The sequence below is a fragment of the Protopterus annectens genome, chromosome 2.part1, assembly GCF_019279795.1.
Source record: "Protopterus annectens isolate FY-2018-M chromosome 2.part1, PAN1.0, whole genome shotgun sequence".
Classification (NCBI taxonomy): Eukaryota; Metazoa; Chordata; order Ceratodontiformes; family Protopteridae; genus Protopterus; species Protopterus annectens.
In genome coordinates this window covers 1679393458-1679413788 of record NC_056729.1, presented here as the reverse complement: position 1 = coordinate 1679413788, position 20331 = coordinate 1679393458, and the positions used below count along the sequence as shown (strand labels likewise).

Below are 20331 nucleotides of genomic sequence, written 5' to 3'. Positions count from 1 at the left end.
TCTGAAGTATATGAAGTCTGAAACCCAAGTGTATGTTAGTAATTATTATACGACTCCCTATTACTATCGGAAAATGTGCATGCTGATTGGCCCAGCCCAACCAGCATGCCCGTTGTAAATCCCACAAAATAACAATGGATAAAGGTACAGTCGCCTGGACTTTTTCCTGTTGGTATAAAGTGCCCCAAAACCTTTTTTTTACAATTAAAAAAAAAAGAGAGAAAACTGAGCAACGGAGACTTTCTTTTCTCCATTGCTTCCGTTTCAAAGCATTGATGTACTGGGTATGCATGGGAACGCAAGTCCCATACGCATGTGCAGTACATGAAAACGAACAAGCAGTATACCACAACTGGCGGAAGAACAGTAATCCGCCATTATACAAAGACATTATTTAAGAAAAGTAAGTATCATTTTTTCTTAAATAATGCCATTGTATAATAGCAATAACCAGGCTTCACCCTTGTGATTAAACCACACTAACCGTGGGTAAATCTTCAATATACCACACCACGTCGTCGGTTATTGCTTTAATAACTTTAGTATTACGTGATTCGCCAAAAAATACAAAAGTATTAGGTAAAAATCTGGATATTCTGCAATAATCTGGACAGTTGACAGGTATGCCCCATCCCAAATTACACATGGTTTTCGAAGGCTCCTAGTGCACAGAAAACCATACATCAATAGAACACAACAGTGGCGAAAATAATTTAAAGAAAGGGGGCATACACTTTACATCTTTTCTTCAGAAACAAAAAATAAATTACTTGGGGGGTTGCAAAGCACTTCATTGAAGTCTTCAAATTTTATACTGCCTCTTTCATAAAATGTTTTTATTTTTGTCCATAATATTTATTGCTCCCTGCTTTTAAACGTGTTTCTGGTAGTATATCATACTAGAAGAATGCTGAATTAAGCATCATTTGGTATTCAAGAATGATTTTAACTATATAGTCGGATTTCAGGCATGATGCACGTAGTTATTTCAATTACGTTTCTTCCTATTTTCAATGTGTGTAGGTTGATAAATATTAAATGCAAATAAGGTACCGAAGCGAACATCTATAAAACCCCCCGGGAATACTTCCATTACGAGAACACTTTGACCACTCCCACGGCCAGTAAATTGATTCTTCTCACAGACCTTGTCCCAGCCTTCATCTCTCTACAGTATATGACGTAACAACTGCTGAACTTGGGAAATCCCATCAGGTGAGGAACCCAACCCACCCTACCACGCCTCCACATACCACTTCCTGGATACAAAGCATCAGAGCCTTGCTCTCTGCTCTTGACCTTGAATATTATAAAGGACAAAGTATCCATCTTCTACAAGCAACATGTTAACAATAATCACAATTAAATGGTTAAAAATGACCATTTAGTATCTTAACTCTAAGTAATAAACCCACTACCAACGAATTTACCATGTTTATAATATAAAGATGACAAGAAGAGAAAAGTGAGATACAACTCTCCTATGTGCTGCTGAGCACGTTCCTGCACACTGTGGACTCTGATTCATCTCGCGAGCACACGACTCATACAAGGAAGTTTATGGCTGGCCAATCAAAGCGTTACTTCTCTCCACCAAGCTTCCTGATAATAGACAGTACTGTAACTATTCTCTTCTTTCCTGCAGCACCTTCACCAGGGGAAGAGATTGTGTTGTCATCTCATCATTTTACAGTAGGAGCATCTAATAAGGTTAGCGGCACGTTGTAGTGTTTTTAGTACTTGCTTAGACGTTGCTAATGATTGTATTATACGCTTGTTTAGAAATGGTTAAAATTGTAGTTGTAAGCTAGTGATTTGTATTAACTTTATTTTTGTGGAAACTGTTTCTGTCAGCCTGTATTAAAAAGGAGAGTGGGGGCGGTGTGTTTTAAAGAGCGTATCTTGGAAATTTATGGTCGACTTGTTAATAAGAGGAAACCAAAATATAACTACTTTAGTAATTATGCACTCGAATTTGTTTAAAGCTACTTTCTATCCCGATCTCTGTCCTCAAATACACACCATTTGTATGTCTATATGTAAAACATTCTTCTGTTGCGCCCCCCACCCCCCTGTCTTTTAGGGCGTCTTCCTAATTTTGTGGTGTTTGCTTGTTTATACGTGTGTAAGCTTTATTTAATCCACTTAAATAGTGCCCAGTAAAGTCGCATTGATTTTTTAATGGGAGTGCTTTGCACGACACTAAGCTTTAATGGAACGCTTTGGGGTTGAATGAGTCATTTGTGCCTGTCTGGGTGGTGAGTCATTCGTGGGCACGGAAGTTGGCATTAAAGCGGTTAAGGCTAACAAACATTAGCATTCACTGTAGTGATGCCTTTCTAAGGAGCTTTAAATTGATATCAATATAACAGCCTTTTAGCTTGCGGAGTATCTAGTGATGGATGTGGAGCTTGACTTGGTGTGTGGGTGTGTACCTTTTTAAAGCGCGTCACGGGTGGCAACTATTCAGTGTCACCCTTCGGTACCTTTAAGGGTAAAGCAAAGGGACGATATTGAAGATCGCAAACCCACCAGATGCGCAGTAGCAAATGTTCAAAGGCGCAGCCCTCTAATAAATGTGTCAAAATTCTGTTGCATAAGCTGATCGGTAACTGAGTCAATGTGACTCCCGTTATGCAGTGTGAACATCCTGCCTTCCCAATTTGGGAGAGGTTTCATGCTTCAGGCACTTCCCATAATAGTTCACGTTTCTTGCATTGTAGTTAGCACCGCTTTACTGTCACTTATAGCTTACTGTTGGTAGTGCCTGTTCATAAAACGCTATCAAAAGGCCCACTTCCCAGTTTGTCTTTGAGCTGTGCTGGGCTTGCTAAGTTATAATTAATTTATGTGGGCTTATTAACTTGTTAATAACTTGGTACGTGCTCTAAACAAACTCGTAAATGGACGTTGCACCACGTGTTTGGTCTCTGATTAATGTAATTAAATAATGGCTTAACGGTGCAAGATGTGGAGCTTGTACGGGTGGCCAACTTTTTGGGTGCCTAAAATGTGCCGTTTTTATTAAGACATAGTTTTGCAAATGTATGAAAACCGTACCCGCAGGAAGTGCAGAGGAGTGGACTTTTTTTTTTTTTAATAAAATTTCAGTAGTTCTTGTCTTATTTCGTACTACGGTGTTTCTCGCACGCACAATAACAGCAGATAACTGCTTTATGCGGCAATAGTTAGAAACCACTTAAATAGTGCCCAGTAAAGTCGCCTTCATTTGTGCCAGGGCATTTTTAGCAGCACACAGTTGGCCAAAATGGGACTCTCCTATGGAAGGAGAGAGGTGGTACTCTAATACCTGTCTGAATGTTGTGTGGGGTAGTAACTTGGGAAATTGTATATTTTGAAATAAGATTTATTAATTGTATAAGTGTTTGTTTAGTGTTGTAGAAACATTCAGTCATTGAGCAAGGAAACAGTTCTATTATGCAGGAGAAATGTGTGATACAGTCATGGGGGCAGTGTCTAGTTGTATGTGCTAGGCCGGCTGAAAAGCATGGAGTCCTCCTAACTGCAAGGGATTAGCAACTCTGCAAAATACTTAACCTTTAGTATGCTCTATTTTCATTTAGTCCTAGATTTGAAGGTGGTGACTTGGAGCATTTCCAGGGTGCACTCAAGATAACCGTGCTCCTCAAGCTTTGAAAATGCAAGGCAAGAACGGTCACTTAAATATTGATAGTGAAAGTTGCTAGGGAAGCTAGATGGTGTTAAATGGAAGTGGTTAAGAATAGGGAGTAGTAAATTTAATGAGTGGGTAAAGTTTTTAGAGGAGTGCTGTGCAAACCCAGTCCTGCAGTTAAGTGAATTATTGAAATTGTAGTTATTATAAGGGGCTACTGGGTACAGAAGTGGGTGGCAGCTTGAGGGTGGGCAGATCTCAGTAGTAGGTGGTGTTACATACTTTAGGTGGCTTTGTTACAATGCTGTGCAAAGCTAAGTTCAAGTTAATAATGTAACTTCAGGGTTCATAACTTTGGGAATGCTGATGCCATCCAATTTCATAAAACATTCTCTGTCCTGTATGTATCTGGAGTACTGGTTAGTTGTGGTAGTCTGAAATCCAGGCTTAAAGAACCATTGTCAGATTCATGAGAAACAAACTGGAGTGGAAGGGCTTTGTATAGGCCTCACTCTGTATTAACATTTGTTTACCAGGAAAGTTGGACTTGAAAAAAAGCCAATTTTCAGTGGAGGCCCAGGAAGAAATGCTCCAGATGTAGTTTTGTAATGGAGGAAACAAGAGCACCTGGGGAAAACCCACACAAATGCAGGGGAGATGTGGAGACTCTCCATAGAAGGTACTCCAGCCGAGAAGCAAACCAGAGAACTTCTTGCTGAAAACAGTAATGGAGTATTAAGTAGTTTAGAGATGGCTTGCTGCTAGTGCATGGTGGGTGATGGACTTTCTAGTGGAGTGTGTGGCATAGATGAAATTATGGGCTTTCAGCATGTGAAAGACTGTTACAGGAAGGGCAGCTGCTTAGGTGGATGAGCTGTCAACACTTGGGTGTAGTACCTTGTGTGCTGTCTTGTATGTAAAAATCCTTCCAGTGAAATGGGGTTAAACTTTAATTTCCATTTTGGACAGTATGAAATAGGAATATTCAGGCATCCTGTAAAGCTACCTTTATAGTCTTCAATCTGTGGTATTGAAATGGGGCAGTGAGTTTCTGCATAGACTAGCTTTTTGATCCTGCAGTGAAAATACTTTCAGTAAAACCCTCCAAATAGGGATGTGTACAAAGACCAAAATATTGCAAGTAAGAGGTGTGTGCAAAGACCAAAATGTTGCAAGTAATGCAGGACTTCAATTCAAACTGACTTGCCACTTTTCTACTCGAGGTGGACTGGAGAGTTTCACTAAGTTGTTCAGGTTGAGTATTACTTGGGTGTTTATCAGTTGTGTATTCCTTCATGTGGTGTTTGACTAAGTCAAGTCAAACTGTCATTTAGAACTACACAGCAGTATAGCTGAATGAAATTACAACACTTCATTCTCAATGCAGGAAACAGTGGCACATATAGAAAAATTAATAAATCTCAGTAGAAATTTAATACTTAGCAATTTGTAAGACAGCAGTGACCCACATCCATCCAGAACAGGAGACTAGGAACAATATGAAGGTAATATTGTCATTGTAAAATTGAAACAATAGCAGCATATCTATGATTTAGACTGAATTACTGCACAGTTTGTTTATTGCACTTTATAGTCTTTTAGTGTGTAGGTGAGCCACCTTAGTATTGCACTTTATTTCACATAGGTTCATACTAGGCTATCTGCCCTGAGGCAATTATAAGCCTAGCCCGATTCTGCATGGCTTACGCCACCCCTTGATTTGAGTATACTGTGCCCTTTTTAAGGTTTAGTTTACTGTGTCTCTGTCTAATAGTGACACGGGAGTAATCCCTGGGACAAACCTACGATCCCCCATCCACCTATTGAGATTCTTCTTGAAGAGATTCAGTGAGGTGCTCTGCCTCACATGAACTGGAATTCTGTTCCAGAGCGAAGGGAGCCTCTGGGTTATGAACCTGTCCCTCCAGCAAGTTATTTATTTCTGTGCTGAGGTTCAAGTCCCTCGAGCGTGTGGCTCTTAAGGGATTTAGATTTACTGAGGTGGAGCATGTCAATTTTGGATTTGACATTGCTTTGTAGGTCAGGCATAGATCGTCTCGAAGTAGGCGGTATGCAACTGAGTAGAGCTGGAGTTTTTTTTTTTTAACCGAGCAGCATATGGCATCTGTTTGAGACCCTTGATCCTCTTGGTGAGATACTTTTGGGGTCTTTCTAATTGCTGCAGGTGTTTGGTAAGGTACATCCAAAAGGGGCATTGTATTCTATGATGGGCCTGATGAGGGATGAATAAAGGGGCACTATTACCTCTTGATCTAGATGTGAAACCCTTCGTGATGAGGTGGGCTATGTAGAAGGTCTTTCTAACCACTTTGGCAGTGTGGTTTTCAAAGGAGAGATTGCTATCAACTTTGGTCCCCAGGTCCCTAATAAATTTCTCTGTACTTAATGGGTTTCCGCCTGTGTGGTAATTTGTGGGTACATTGTTTTTGCCAAAGGGTATGGCTATACATTTTTTGGCATTTAGCCAAAGGGTATGACTATACATTTTTTGGCATTTAGCTTTAAACCATGGTGCTGGCACCAGTTATCTGTCTGAGACCTTTTTGAAGGATGTTTGTGTCAGCTGGAGAGTTGATTATGGCACCCAGTTTGCAGTAGTCTGCGAACTTGGTGAGCCATAGTCCTCCCACGTTTGCCTGCACCTTGGAAAATTATATACCGAACAAGAGTGGTCCCAGGACAGAACCCAGTGGGGTGCCACTTGTGACTGGTTTCGAGTCTAACATGGCTCCAGCAACTCTCACTCTGTGGGTTCTGTCTTTGTGCCAGTTTGCAACCCATCTTGTGACATAGGGGTTTATATAGCTTATCTATGATGTCAGAGTGGGGTATTGTCAAATGCCTTTGCAAGGTCCAGATTGGCTGTGTGGACTACCTTCCTTTCATCTATGGCTTTGGTGACTGTTTCGAAGAAGTCAACCAGGTTCAAAAGGCAGATCTGCCCTTGACAAAGCTGAACTGGGTAGGATCTAGTGTCTGTAGGTCCCCAATGTCTTTGTTTATGAGCTCCATGATGATCCTCTCCATAGCCTTGCATACTAAGCTAGTCAGGCTTATGGGCTGATATTTCCAGGGTCTGTAGAGGCTCCACCTTTGTGGAGTGGGACCACTGTTGCTGTACGCCATTCTGTGGGCACATATCCTGTAGTGAGGCTGAGATTGTATAGCTGTTTTATTTGAGGGAAAATAAGCCCCTTGATAGGCTAGTTATGTAACAGACATCATGGTTAGTTTTTCCAGAGTTCAGCAGTCTAAAGGAGAACAGAAATAAACTGGTGATCTTGCAATGCAGGCTTCTGTATCTCTTGCCAGAGGATAGGCGAGTGTACAGACCATGGCAGATGTGTTGGATCGCTGGAAAGCTTTGGCCCTGTCTGTGCACCCGCATTTGTGTAGATCTTCCAGAGGAGTAACTAAGAACTGGTATCCTCACTAAAGGTGTTGCAGCAGACCAGACTAAATTTATTATAATGGGGAAACGCTTCTCATTATGGAGAATGGTGTGATGCCCTCATGTGGAAGGGAATGGCTGCATATTAAAATGGAAAGACTCTGTTCCTTTGAAGTTAAGGAACTTCTAACATACTGAGGAAGTGGGCATTGATGTATGATTCAGCTTGTCATTTAATTCAGTTCCCTAGTCTTGGGGACGCTAGAGCCTTTCCTGTCACTCATAAGACAAAACTGCATTTGGATGAATTGCCAGCTCATTACGGTACATGCATGCTAACTACCCAAAAACCCAGCAGGTGGACATCCATACTGGAAAGAAGTGCTGTGAGTAGGCAGTGCTAATAGCTGCACCATTGTTGGACCCAAGGTCAGTGCAGTATTTGATTCTAAAATTCTTGAAAGCATAAACTATTTGACCTTTAGTTTTACTAGTTAAGTTATGCACAAGACAAGGTTGTGCTTAAGTGGAGGAAGTGTAATGCATCTGATCTGGCAAGCAAAATGGAGATTTGGATCTGGCACCGATCTCCTGTCTGTGGTTGGATACTTCCACAGTGGGTAAAGTGGAAGAACTCTTTAAATGTATGGAGATCTCCACTAGTAGGTGGACTGATCTCTAGGGGGTGTATATAGTCTGCAGGTCCAAGTGACTACATTTGATCTTTTGTCCATCCTGGACACTGGTCTTGCAGAAATCTGTAGTTTGCGTCACATGGGGTCATGGTCTGGAGGCTGAGGTCCTATAGGAAGCCTTTTGTTCTGTCCAAGCTGTGATCTCATCAAGCCTCCGTTATCTATCTGGTTGAGGGTCTGGTGTACAAGATATTCTGTCTTGAGTCTGTTCTTGGGGTGGTAAGACTCTATTCTTATGGCCTCTATGGTGGCAGTAGCCACAAGAGCACCATTAGTCCAGATACCCATTCTGTAGATAATTCATGGGCAGTAAATTCTTCTAGGGACTAGTATTTGTTTTTTTGCCAGCAGGGCACTAAACTACCTGGCACATGAGATGTACTTTGCTACATGGTAACTTCAGTGAGCATTTACTCTACAGATTGTATCTGTGCATAGCATGTCTTCACTGCCTACAAGGGTTTTGCGTAATGCAACTAATGGAACAGTGACTGTGGCCTGAGGCATACATTGCAATGATAGCAAGCCTGGCTAAAATTTTCCTGGAGAACCAAGTCTATCCATGTTTTAGTTTTGGACCCAAGGTGGCAGAACTACTTCCACCCTCACCTTTGGCCCCAAAACCTTTTTAGGACTTCAGAAGCAATGGCTGTTTACTAGTAGTTGCCTTGACAAAGGCTGCCGCTTAAACTACAACACAGGCTGTCCCCTAATGGAAAATCTGTGATCCAGCACATACTGACGTTTATTGCAAGTGGTGATGCACCTGCAAAGTTATGTTTTTATAAAGTCTTCCCAGTAGTGGCCATACAGTGTTTCAGCCCTTTTTTCAGCAGAGGGCCTGGGAGAAAAGCTCTAAAGTACACAATATAATGAATTTATTTTACATGCAATTCATGTTAATTACAGACCTACCTAGTTGAAGTCATAAGGTGCAGGTTTCTTTAATGTATGAAGACTACAATCACTGTTGGCATAGAAGGTCACAGGGGTGAATGAGGAAATATAAATGGGCAGGGAAAGGGTAGGGACTTTTCCCAATACCCAAAGGGAGCTTGTTTAATTCTTAATCTGAAACTCAGCAGCTGTCTGTAGACCAATATACCCAAAGGGAGCTTGTTTAATTCTTAATCTGAAACTCAAACTTGCCAATGGTTCCCCATGAATCAATGGTGAACTTGCCAGAGGCTTATTGGAAATTTTGTGCAAACTGATTGTGTACACAGGATTTATTTAAATCCAGGTCCTATTTCTAATCACATCACCACTAAATCCCCCTGCTTCCACCTCGCACATATAAAAAAATGAAAGGTTTCCATTAATATGCACAGCATCTGCAGTAAATTTGCAGAACGTTATGCTTGGATAGCCTGTTAACACAGCAAATACTCTACCAACACTTCAACATAGCCTAAAAGATGGATAACGTCCTATTAATAGGGTTGATCAGCCACTGAAAAAGCCGGAAGAATAAACATTCTGTGTACACATTTTTATGAACACTATTTCCTTGACAGCACAACTCCACAGTGAAGAAATGCTTTTATTAAGCGGTGTAATGTAAACTGTATCCACTGATGTGCTTACATTCACCACTGCAGTATCCCATTACAAATGGGATTCCCTGCCGTGAAGCCCACTGTCCAGCCAGTTTACCAAAGTCTGCCATTGCTTTAAGGTATGCTGAACATCACACTCCCTGCGTAGTGTAGGACATAAAGGTGACATTCAGGCTTACCATCCTCAGAACTTTGCCACAAGTCCGAATGCTGTTTTTAGTAGGTCTGTTACCTCTGTCTATTGTTTTTGGGCTTTCCAGTGATTACTCCTGTTTGCTGAAGCCCTTACCATTGCAGAAGTACCGAGTTGGGTTTTTGTTCTTTTGATTGTTTTGTGCTGTTTGGGGTTAATGTCATCCAGGAAGGGTAAATGCCAGTGTGGGAGACTTCTTGATTCCCCATAAAGACTGCCATGATTTGCCTACGGTGTTGCTCATGACCATACATCTTGCCTAGGTGCTGCTCACGACCATACATGTTAAGTTTGTCAGGTTTGTGTCCCCAAAACCCTTTGCTGTAGACTTTCTTCCCTTTCATTGTATCTTGAGAACCAGCATCTTAAGCTTCTTGCTAAAGATACTATGTATGGAACGTCTGCCCCAAGGGTCAGCCATTGGGTGAAGTAGGTGCATAAGGTAAAGACTGGAATCCTCTGCTGGAGTTTCTCCCGAGGTTAACTAACCTGAAAGTTTGCTCCGTTTTCAGGTTCATCTACTGCATCTGGGTTGGTAGCCAGTGAGGATCTGGTGGGCAGCACTGCTGATGACGCTTTGTCTGTTTGGGCATTCAGGGGGAACTACAGTTGACTTTTCAAGGGGTCTACAGGGAACTTTGCTTCTCTTTAGGGAAGATGTCACTACTACAGTTGTGAAATGCCATCCATCCTAGAAACCTGAAAAGGCCAAGACTCGGGATGTCCCACTTAAAAAGTAAATCTTGTTCTGCTTCTAGGGTATCCCCAGTGAGCAGCAGCCCTTTACTTAAGGGTTGTTTAGTGCTTTACTGTCATTAAGGCCTTAAAGGGCTTCAGTTCCTGCTTCTCTTTGGTCCTCTTTCCCCTAAAAGGCCCAGAGTATCAAATTCTTTTGAGGAAGAGGAGGATTCTGATCCCTTGCTTAATCTACTCAGATGCCTTCTTTAGACTACAGGTTGGAGGAGGAGCCTCTTACTCTGAGGAAATGTGCCCAGGTTTTGGATATCCATAAGATTGAGTTACTGTAGGTGGAATCTCCTAAACCTGTGGCCATTCCTCCTGTCTTGGCTGCTTTATTGGATGTTGTGTAGAATGTTACCATTACAGTAAACTTCCTTGCTTTCACTGCTGCCATATTCGCTCCTCCCATCCCCCTACTTTTGTTTTCCTTCCTGGATGTACAGGTACTCCTTGGTTTTCCTTGGACTGCTGTTTACTGGGGCAATCTGTTCTGAGGATGGTATGCTTGACTTTCTCCTTTATGCCCTACTCTATGCAAGGAGTGTATAGGTGATGTTCAGTGTACCTTAGTAATGGAAATGTTTTGACTAGCAAAAGTATTACCTTTAACTGCTTTAGTCTCACTTGGTCTGTCACAAAAACATTTGTGGTGTTGGGTATTCAAAATAAGCTATGCACTCCTGGAGTAAAATCCAACCATGCCCCCCTTGACTATAGAATAGCATTCTTTTTGCCATTCACTTTCTGTTTGTAATTGTAACTGAAGAGAGTGTGCCAAGCAGCACCAGAGAGACGGACAACCACACAGCATAGATACAATCCCAAGAAATTCTTGTCCTCTTAAACAAATTCTGATATTGGGAACAATCCTGTTTACTAAGACTAACAGCTGTGTTTCCTGCTTGCGGTATAGCAGTGATCACCAAGGACCCCTCTACTGTGACCCATAGGTTAGGTTCATACTAGGCTATCTGCCCTAGGGCATTTATAAGCCTAGCCAGAGTGTGTGTGGCTTTCACCACCCCTTAGGATGAGAATACTATACCCATTAGTTAGCTGTGCCTCTGTCCAACAGTGACACAGATGATTCCCGGGGTAAACCTACGATCTCCCATCCACTCGTCAAGATTTCTCTAACAAGAGTCAGTGAGGGGCTCTGTCTCACATGGACTGGGATTCTGTTCCATAGTGTAGGGAGTCTCTGGGTGATGAATCTGTCCCTCCAGCACGTCCTATTTATATCCGTGTTGAGGTTTAAGTCTCTTGCTCTCGTGGCTCTGGTGGATTTGGATTTTTTGAGGTGGAGCATGTCCATTAATTCCGGGTTGGACATGGCCTTGTATGTCGGGCACAGATCACCTCTGAGCAGACTGTATGCGACTGAATAGAGCTGGAGTTTCTTCAGTCGGGCAGCATATGACACATGTTTGAGCCCCTTTATCCTTTTGGTGAGGAACTTTTGGGGTCTTTCCAACTGCTGCAGATGTCGGGTAAGGTACATTCCGAATGGGGCATTGTACTCGATCGTTGGTCTGATAAGTGAAGAGTGCAGGGGTACAATGACCTCTCCTGATCTGGATGTGAATCCCTTCATGATCAGGTGGGCAATGTAGAAGGTCTTCCTAACCACTTTGGCAATGTGAGTGTCAAGAGAGGTTACTGTCAACTTGGGTCCCCAGGTCCCTGATAACTTCTTCCGTGTTTAATGGATTACCACCTATGTGGTAATTGGGGGTTGCCTTGTTTTTCCCAAAGGGTATGACTATACATTTTTTGGCATTTAGCTTAAGGCCATGGCTCTGACACCAGTTATCCATTTCTATGAGACCTCTCTGGAGAATGTCTGTGTCTGATGGAGTGTCAATTATGGTGCCCAGCTTGCATTCATCTGCAAATTTTGTCAGCCACAATCCCCCTATGTTTGCATGCACTTCAGAAAATAAATTCCGAACAAGAGGGGGCCCAGGACTGAGCCCTGTGGGACACTGCTCATGACCGGCTTAGTCTGACATGGCACCAGCAACTCTAACCCTGTGTGTTCTGTCCTTGAGCCAGTTTGCAACCCATCTTGTGACATATGGGTTTACATCTAAGCTGGTGAGCTTTTCTATGATGCCTGAGTGGGGTATTGTGTCTAATGCTTTTGCTAGGTCAAGGTAGGCTGTGTGAACTGCCTTACCCTCATCAGTGGCCTTAGTGACTGTTTCGAAAAAGTCGACCAAGTTCAAGAGGCATGATCTGCCCTTGACAAAGCCAAATTGGGTAGGATCCAGTGTCTGTAGGTCCCCGATGTCTTTGAGTTCCATTATGATCCTCTCCATAGCTTTGCAGACGAGGCTCGTCAAGCTTATGGGGTGGTAATTTCCAGGGTCTGTAGAAGCACCGCCTTTGTGGAGTGGGACCACAGTTGCCATACGCCATTCTTTGGGTACATAGCCTGTAGTAAGGCTAAGATTAAACCACAGCCTTATGTGTGGGTTTAGTTCCTCATTGAGTTTGTGTAGCACACAGCCGGGGACATGTCTGGTCCCATTGATGCTGTGTTGAGCAGCTCTCACCTGGGCATCTGAGATGTTTGGGTGGCTAGACTCTGGTGGGATAGATATTTCTCCTTTTGGGGGGGGGGGGAGAAATTTGCACTGAACCTGTCTGCCAGTATGTTGGCAATGTCTGTGGGTTCAGTGATTATTTTTTTTTTGTATCATTTTGGACCAATTCTGAGCATATCTGGGAGTTTCCACCCAGGTTTCTAATATAGCTAAAGAAGGCCTTATGATGGTCTTTTGTGTCATTAGCGACTTTTCTCTCAAAGTTGGCCTTGGATGATTTTGAGTGATCATAGTTTTTTGCTAGTATTGATCAGAGATGCCTTCCCTTTTAGGGATTTTGCTCTGTCATGTAGTAGCTTTCTCCTCTTGTTGTAGAGTTTGTTTGTGGCTGGGGTCCACCAGACCGGGCGCCTGCCTTTGGTGGAAAGGGTCTTGATTTTATTAGAGATTGCTTGATCCATACATTCCTGGAGGTGCTCGTAGAAGGCATTTGTAAGGGTTTCAGCAGCGTGGGTTGTGGTTTCCACTGGCTCGGGGGCCTTGAAGGATACCACTCCAGTCTTAAGTGTGAAGTTTGCTTTTGAGAAGTTCTTCACTGTGGTCTTTTTTGCTGGGGTTGGGGGAGGGATGTGGATCTCCAGTGAGATTAATTTATGGTCTGATCTCACCAATGAGGGATATACTTCCGGTGTGGAGCATTTTGTCCCCATGTTTGTGATCAGGTCTAGTATATTTTCTCCTCTTGTGGGAATGGTGACTAGTTCCATAGCATTTGAGTTTATGAACTCCAGGAACCTTTGGGCTAGGGTGTTGGGGCTTGAGTAATGTTCCCAGTCTATGTTTGGGTAGTTGAAGTCACCCAATATGATGGTGTTTGGAGAGACATTCATACTCTCCAGTGTCTTCAGGAAGACTGTGGGTTTCCAGAGTTTGAGAGGGTGGTTTGTAGCATGCTACAAACTGTAGGGCAGTTTTACCTATGGTTAATTGCACCTGGATGGTCTTCGATGCTTCGTGCATTGCCACTAACCTGGAGGTGTGGGTATCCTTTATGAATATGGATACTCCTTTTGTGGTTCGGTCTGGATTTTGGGGCCAGAACGCATGATATGAGGTATAACCTGATAGTGCTGGGGTGCGCTCAGGAGCCCTGAACTAGGTTCAGTCTACCTTACTCCTGCCTTTCCTTTACCTTAACTGTCACTGCTTCCTACATAACTTTTACTTTGCAAATTTAAACCATGCTTACCCCTTCTGATAAATTAAGGGATTCTGTTGGAAGTTATTCTGTTGAAGTTATTTGCCAATGCTGTAGACTACAAAGTCTTCGTACAAGTAAATGTCTGTCCAAGAATTTGACTTTATCCCATTCCACAGACTGCAACTTGACAGAATTATCTAGCTGTACCACATTGCTATGCAGTCTTTCAAAAAATACTGTGTGTTTTCAAAGGCAGCTTTAGTACCTCTTGCATGAACTCTTGACCCCTATACAACCAGTGTCTCAGATGTACCTAGAGATTCTCTTCCTAGTCCTAAGTTTCTCTAACAATCTTCATGACTCCCAACAAGCTTCCCTCCTACAATAGGCAGATTCTTCTCTTATGCTGTTCTACCTACTTAATACAGCTCTACACAGTTTTTAACCCTTACAAAAAAGCTCCAAAGTCTCAGTTTGCAATAAAGTTGCAAGATTTGCAGCCAGCAAACTTTGAGCCCTCCACTGTTCTGCACTCTGACAGGTAGATGGCTTGCATATCAGGAGATGAGTACTAAACTACTTCCTAAATGCAGCTCTGTGGCAAAACTTATCTGCTGGGCCCTACCTGTTACTGTGGCCAAAACCAGAAACTTGGTCCCAATAACAGAACACTTGGTATGTATAAGCCTCTGTCTAATTCTTGGAGACTGATCCTGCTCCACTTAAGACCTCTCCTTGTACAGTAAATGGGTTTAGTCCTATTCCTTACACCCTAGACTTCATAACATTTCTCCCCCATATTCCTGTCCATGTACCTCTATTTGCTCCCCCCACACTTTTACACCCTGTTGCTTGTTGCCTGTAGTACCTTGTTGCCTGTAGTACCTTGTTCTAATCTGCTTTCGTGCATTTCTTTTTATCACTACCACTGTTTTTTTTTTTCAAGCTGCCCAAACTGTACCTCCAACTTCTTGATGCATGAAATCTGGGCAAAGCCCATAGTTTGTGGGGGGGTAGTTTTGGAAACTTAATGTTTCATTTTATGAATTCTGTCTTCAAATTGCCAGCAAACTACAAATTTTATTAGGAACAGATAAAAAAATGAGGCGAAAGCCTAGACATTCTGTGAACCTCTGATCTCTTGAGAGGTAGGTACAAACAGAGGAGCATAACGCGTATAAGGGTAATTCATACTTTCAATTTCTTTTTATTGCACTTCAGTAAATTGACTTGCTCAACTGTTGAGGTAATATGAACAAAATGTTTACTCATGTAAATGGCTTTCTCATTGAGCCAGTGACTTTTTTCCAGTAAATGTCAAAGCTGTTAAGCTTGTCACTCCAAATGTCCTTTGTAAGGAACAGCATACTAAGCATGCAGTCGGTCGTGAGGGACTTGGTCACCCAGGTTGATAGCAACCTTACCATGTTGCTTCTGTACTGAAGGCTTTCTACATGGCCCACCTCATAAGGGTATTTCATCCAGGAGCAACAAGGAGCTCATAAACATTCCTGTACTCCCTTATCAGACCCATTATAGAGTACAATGTACCCTGACAAGCACATGTAGCAGTTGGAGACCACAGAGGTTCCTGACCAGGGTCACAAAGATCTGAATAGCCTTGTCCCCTCTTTTCAGTCTCATGCAGACTGCTCAGTGACCTGTCTGGCATACAAGGCCATTTCACACCTAGCCTTGATGGAGTTGCTGCATATCTGACCACTCGCTCAACCAGCACACAAGGCCTTAAGCTGGTCTGACATTAATAGAAACTTTTTGGTGGGATAGATTAGTGTCCCACAGACCCCCCTCCCTCTCCATGTCAGAGTACCTCGCTTGCCCTCTGAAGAGGAACCTGGACAACTGGATGGGAAACGGAAAATACACCCCTCGGATCCCACCTGTGTCCCTGCTGGATAGGGGGAACAGGTGCTAACTTTGAGGGACCATGGGTGAGATTCTTGGCTAGGCTTAAAAGGGCCTCCTGGCCTATAGCCTAGTATCCTATGAACAAATCTGAGCATGACATGAGGTCCACCAGTTCCCAGAGTCAACCTTGGAAGCAGTGTTGTGATGACACTCATGGCTGTGGGGGTTTCTCCTGAATAACACTGCCCTAGGGGCAGAGGAACCACCAAATGCAGTGGGCCCATCCCCTTCCCTGGGAAAGCAGCAGCACCCCTAAGGGGTTTTATAGCACTTCCCCATTGCAATTAAAAATGCGTCCAAAGTTCATAAGCTATTTTAATGGTAGGGTGCTTTTTCTCCCAGTATAGTGGGTATGGTACAGTTGTGTATCTACTTACCATGACAGTAGATGTACTCCCTGTCACTGTTGCAGTATTCATTAAAGAAGGGAGGGCTCAGCCAGTACAGTTGAGCTTGAGATCATGTTTGCACTGTTTGTCACATTTATGCTGCAGCTAAACTGACTTGCCAAACTGCTTATGCAGCATCAAAGATGCATCTGAGTAGAAGAGGCCATGAATCCCAGGGCCTGAAAAACCCTGGTTGGTACAGCAGTTGGGGGGGAGGGGGATTGAAATGCTGTCCATGACTACCTTTGAGGCCAACATTGGCACTGTCTGACTCCTGCAACCCAGATGCACATTATCCTGAGAGGGAGTCGGGATGTACGTTTTGAACTTTATCGTAAACTCTAGACTTTGAAGAAGAGATGGTGAATTGTAGATCCTGCAACAATCTATTGGGAGGAGGTGCCCTAAGCAACAAGTCATCTAGAGAAGAAATATCTGAATACCTTTAAGCCTACAGAAGGCAATCACTGAAGTTAGGCATTTTTCCAATATACTTGGGGGTGGTAGAGAGGCCAAAGGGCAAAGCAGAGAACAAAGTGCGAGGAAGATATAAACTTCCTGAAGAGAGGGTGAATGGTCTCTAGGTTCAGCAGGGAGCCTAGAACCTCCTCTGGGAAAAGGGTAAGTGGCACTGGAGGAGGTTGGGGATTCCCAGGAGGAGAGCAAGGTTTCCATACCATGAAGTAACCCTGACTAATGGAAAGAACCCACGTCTGAGGAATCACCAGAATCATAGCTACACTAGGCGAGCCGCATAGAACCTAAAAGATAACGCAGAGGATTTGTAATCGGAATCGTGGAAGGCCAGAACATAACTGGTCATGTGGGTTTGGTAATGGCCCTAAAGGCCAAAGTAGCAGTGTAAACATGTCAGTCCTCTCCATTGCCCTGATAGACTTATCATAGGGGTAAAAGTTTCAGACTGACACCACCAGGATCCGCAGGATGACATAAAATTTTATTTTAATAGAGGAAAATGTCATGTTGCTTAGAAGTAGGAGGTTGAGAATCTGGAGGCTTGGAAGCATCAGTGAAACTAGCTAAGGAAGCCAGCACAAGAGGAACAGCATGCTGGTGGTTGGGAGTGTCCGCCTGAAGCGACAATTATCTTCTCTGAATGTCTGACATTTGAAGAATCCCACTCCATCCTAGCAGTCCCCCCCAGTGGACAATTCTTTGAAAGACTCTGGGGTTCTGATTCCTCAGAACCATAGACATCCTATGAAGAATAAAGACCCCTCAACAGACAGCTGTCTGAGAAATATGGTTCCCTAAAGCATTCAGAAGAGGTAAAACTCCAAGGAACAGCAGGTACTGACAACTCTTAAGGAGGCTTTAGGGCCATTAAGGCAGAGAAGCCTTCAGTAAACCAGTGCCATTCCATTGAGGATTCATTTTTCTTGGAGGGGACATGAGCCCTAAAGAGTACCAGAGGTTCCAACCCTTGGTGAGAAGAGAACCTGGAACTTCCTCTGAGCAGTATGTGCAGAGTCCCTCTAGGACCCTCAGCTAATCAATTGAGGTTCCCCCTCTGTTGGGAGCAGATGGTTGCAAAGCCTATGAGGACATGTGAAGGTTGTCTATGCTGGCTTCTGGAGTTGTGGCAGAGGAATCTAAACACTGACTTGGAGAACATTACCTTCTTCTAGAGGAACATTGGTGGAGACGTATTGGCCAGCTAAAGAATCCAGCTGAGATGTATTGGCCACCTTACCTAGTGGGAGTGTCTTGGTTAAATGAATTCCGCCATGGTTCTCTGGCTAACTGTCTTATAGGTTCATAGCCTAGTACCAACCTGTACAAGCCTAGCCATAATAATTCCCTGGCTATTTCTTCCCACACTACTTCCCTGGACCCCTGTCTAGCAGGGTGACTTGACTTGATCCTCTGTCTAGCAGGGTGACTGACTTGATCCTCCGGGTGAATTTCCTTTCTCCCATCCAATCAAGGTCTCTTTTGAAGAGGTTTAAAAAGGCACTCTGACATATCTGGGGAGTCTCTGGGTCAGGAACCTATCCCTTCAGCATGTTTTGTTTGTTATGATGACAAGACTTAGATCCCTGGAGCATGTGGCTCTGAGGGATTGGGATTTCAAGTGTAGCATGTCCAACAGCTCTAGGCTTGACATGGCCTTGTATGTTGAGCAGAGATTGCCTCTGAGTAGACTATGACAAGAGTATAGCTGGAGTTTTTAAGGTGGTCAGCATAGGGCATCTGCTTTAGGCCTGTGATTCTTTTAGTGAGGTATTTCTACGGCCTTTCCAGTTGCAGATGTCTTGAGAGGTACATACCAAATGGGGCATTGTACTCTGGGTCTGAGGGATGAGTACAGTGGGACAATGACCTCCTCCTCTCTTATGGATGAAGCCCTTGAGGTGTGCCACATAGGATTTACTGACTGTAGTGATGTGGTTATTGAAGGTGACTACTGTCCACCTGTGTCCCCAAGTCTTAGTACACTTTCGGTGTTTAGTGTACTGCCGCCTATGTGATAAGTTCCGTAATATGTTCCATGGCCTTGCAGATGATGCTAGTCAGACTGATGGGGCAGTAGTTCTGGGATCCAAGGTGGATCCCCCCCTTGTGGAGTGGGCCAATTGTAGCTGTGTGCCACTCGGGCACAAAGCCTGAGGTGAGGGTATGATTAAACATGGCACTTAGGTGAGGTGCCAGTTCATTTTGTAGTTCATGTAGTACACAGCCCGGGATGTCATCTGGTCCCATGGATGCTGTATTCTTGGCTTTGGGGAGTGTGTTTTTTACCTGTGTGGCCGTTGCTGGAATGTGGCAGTCTTCCAGTATTTTGATTGGCCATTTAGGAGGTGAGGGGGATGAAGTTGGCACTGAATCTATGGCCATATCCGTGGGATCAGTATATTTAATGCCATTCTGTTGTAGCTCAGAGCAGATCTGAGCGTTGCCATTTAGATTCTTGACATAGTTATAGAATGCCTTGTGGTTGTCTTTGGAATCTTTGGCAATTTTTTATTTTTGTGACTAGTTTTGGAGGATTTTGAGGGATCTCTGCTTCTTACTAAGGCTGGTAAGGGAGTTTTCTGCATCCTGGGATTTTCCTCTTTTCTGCAACAGTTTGTTGCCAAGTTTATGGCAGGGGGCCACCAGATTGGCTTCATTTTTTTGAAGGAGAGCATCTTGGTTCTGTTTGGGATGGCACGATTCATGCATGAGTGGATGTGCTCGTACAGTGCCTTAGTGTAGGACTCTACAGTTGAACTTTCAGTTCCCGTCTGCATGGGTATCATGAAGTTTGTAACTTCTGACTTGAGTAGCATGAAGTTGGCTTTGGAGAAGTTTTCTATGGAGGTTTCCTTACTGGGGGGTGAGGGTGGGTTGTGGATGTTAAGGGTGATTAGCTTATGGTCTGACCTGACCAATGGGGGGGTGACCATAGGTGTGGAGCATCAGTTTCCCATGTTGGTAATGACCAGGTCTAAGATATTGGAGCCCCTGGTGGGGCTATGGATTAGTTTATCCAGGGCATTGGAATTTATGAATTCCAAGAACCATTTGGGCAAAGGTGTTGGTGCGTGAGTAGTTTTCCCAGCTAATGGCAGGGTAGTTGAAATCACCAGTATTAGGGTGTTTGGCTGTATATTAATATTTTCCAGTATGTTTAGGAAGGTGTAGTGAGAATCTTGGGGCATGGTGGGGGATCTGTAGCAAGCTAAAATTTGGATTTCAGTCTTACCTAGTGTTTGCACCTGGAGAATTTCGGATGCATTTTGTTGGGCAACTAACAACCTGGTGGTGTGAATATGGACACTCCCACATTTAGTGTTTAGATCCTGGTTTGGTAGCCGAAAAGTGTGGTAAGAGTTGTAGGCTGGTGTTGCAGGGGTTGCTCTCTGGAGGCCTGAACCAGGTTTCTGTTACTGCACAGATATCTATGCTCTCCATTTTTAGGAGTGTCTCTAGTGCATTTTGAGGTTGACTTCTAGCATGGAGTAGCATTACCTTCAGATTTTGCATGCTTGTACCTGTTAAGGTAAATGGCCATGGAAGAACTGC

At 43.5% G+C, this 20331-nt stretch overlaps 1 protein-coding gene across 2 annotated transcripts in view; it reads left to right on the top strand.

The window, feature by feature from the left end:
* Positions 1 to 1575: 1575 nt before the first annotated feature.
* ENO1 (enolase 1) overlaps positions 1576 to 20331 on the top strand; it is a 100889-nt gene continuing 82133 nt past the window's right edge. For both annotated transcript variants that reach the window (XM_044063111.1, XM_044063112.1), the window contains exon 1: positions 1576 to 1710. The gene's annotated coding sequence lies outside the window, so the exon portion shown is untranslated. The remainder of the gene's footprint in view (positions 1711 to 20331) is intronic.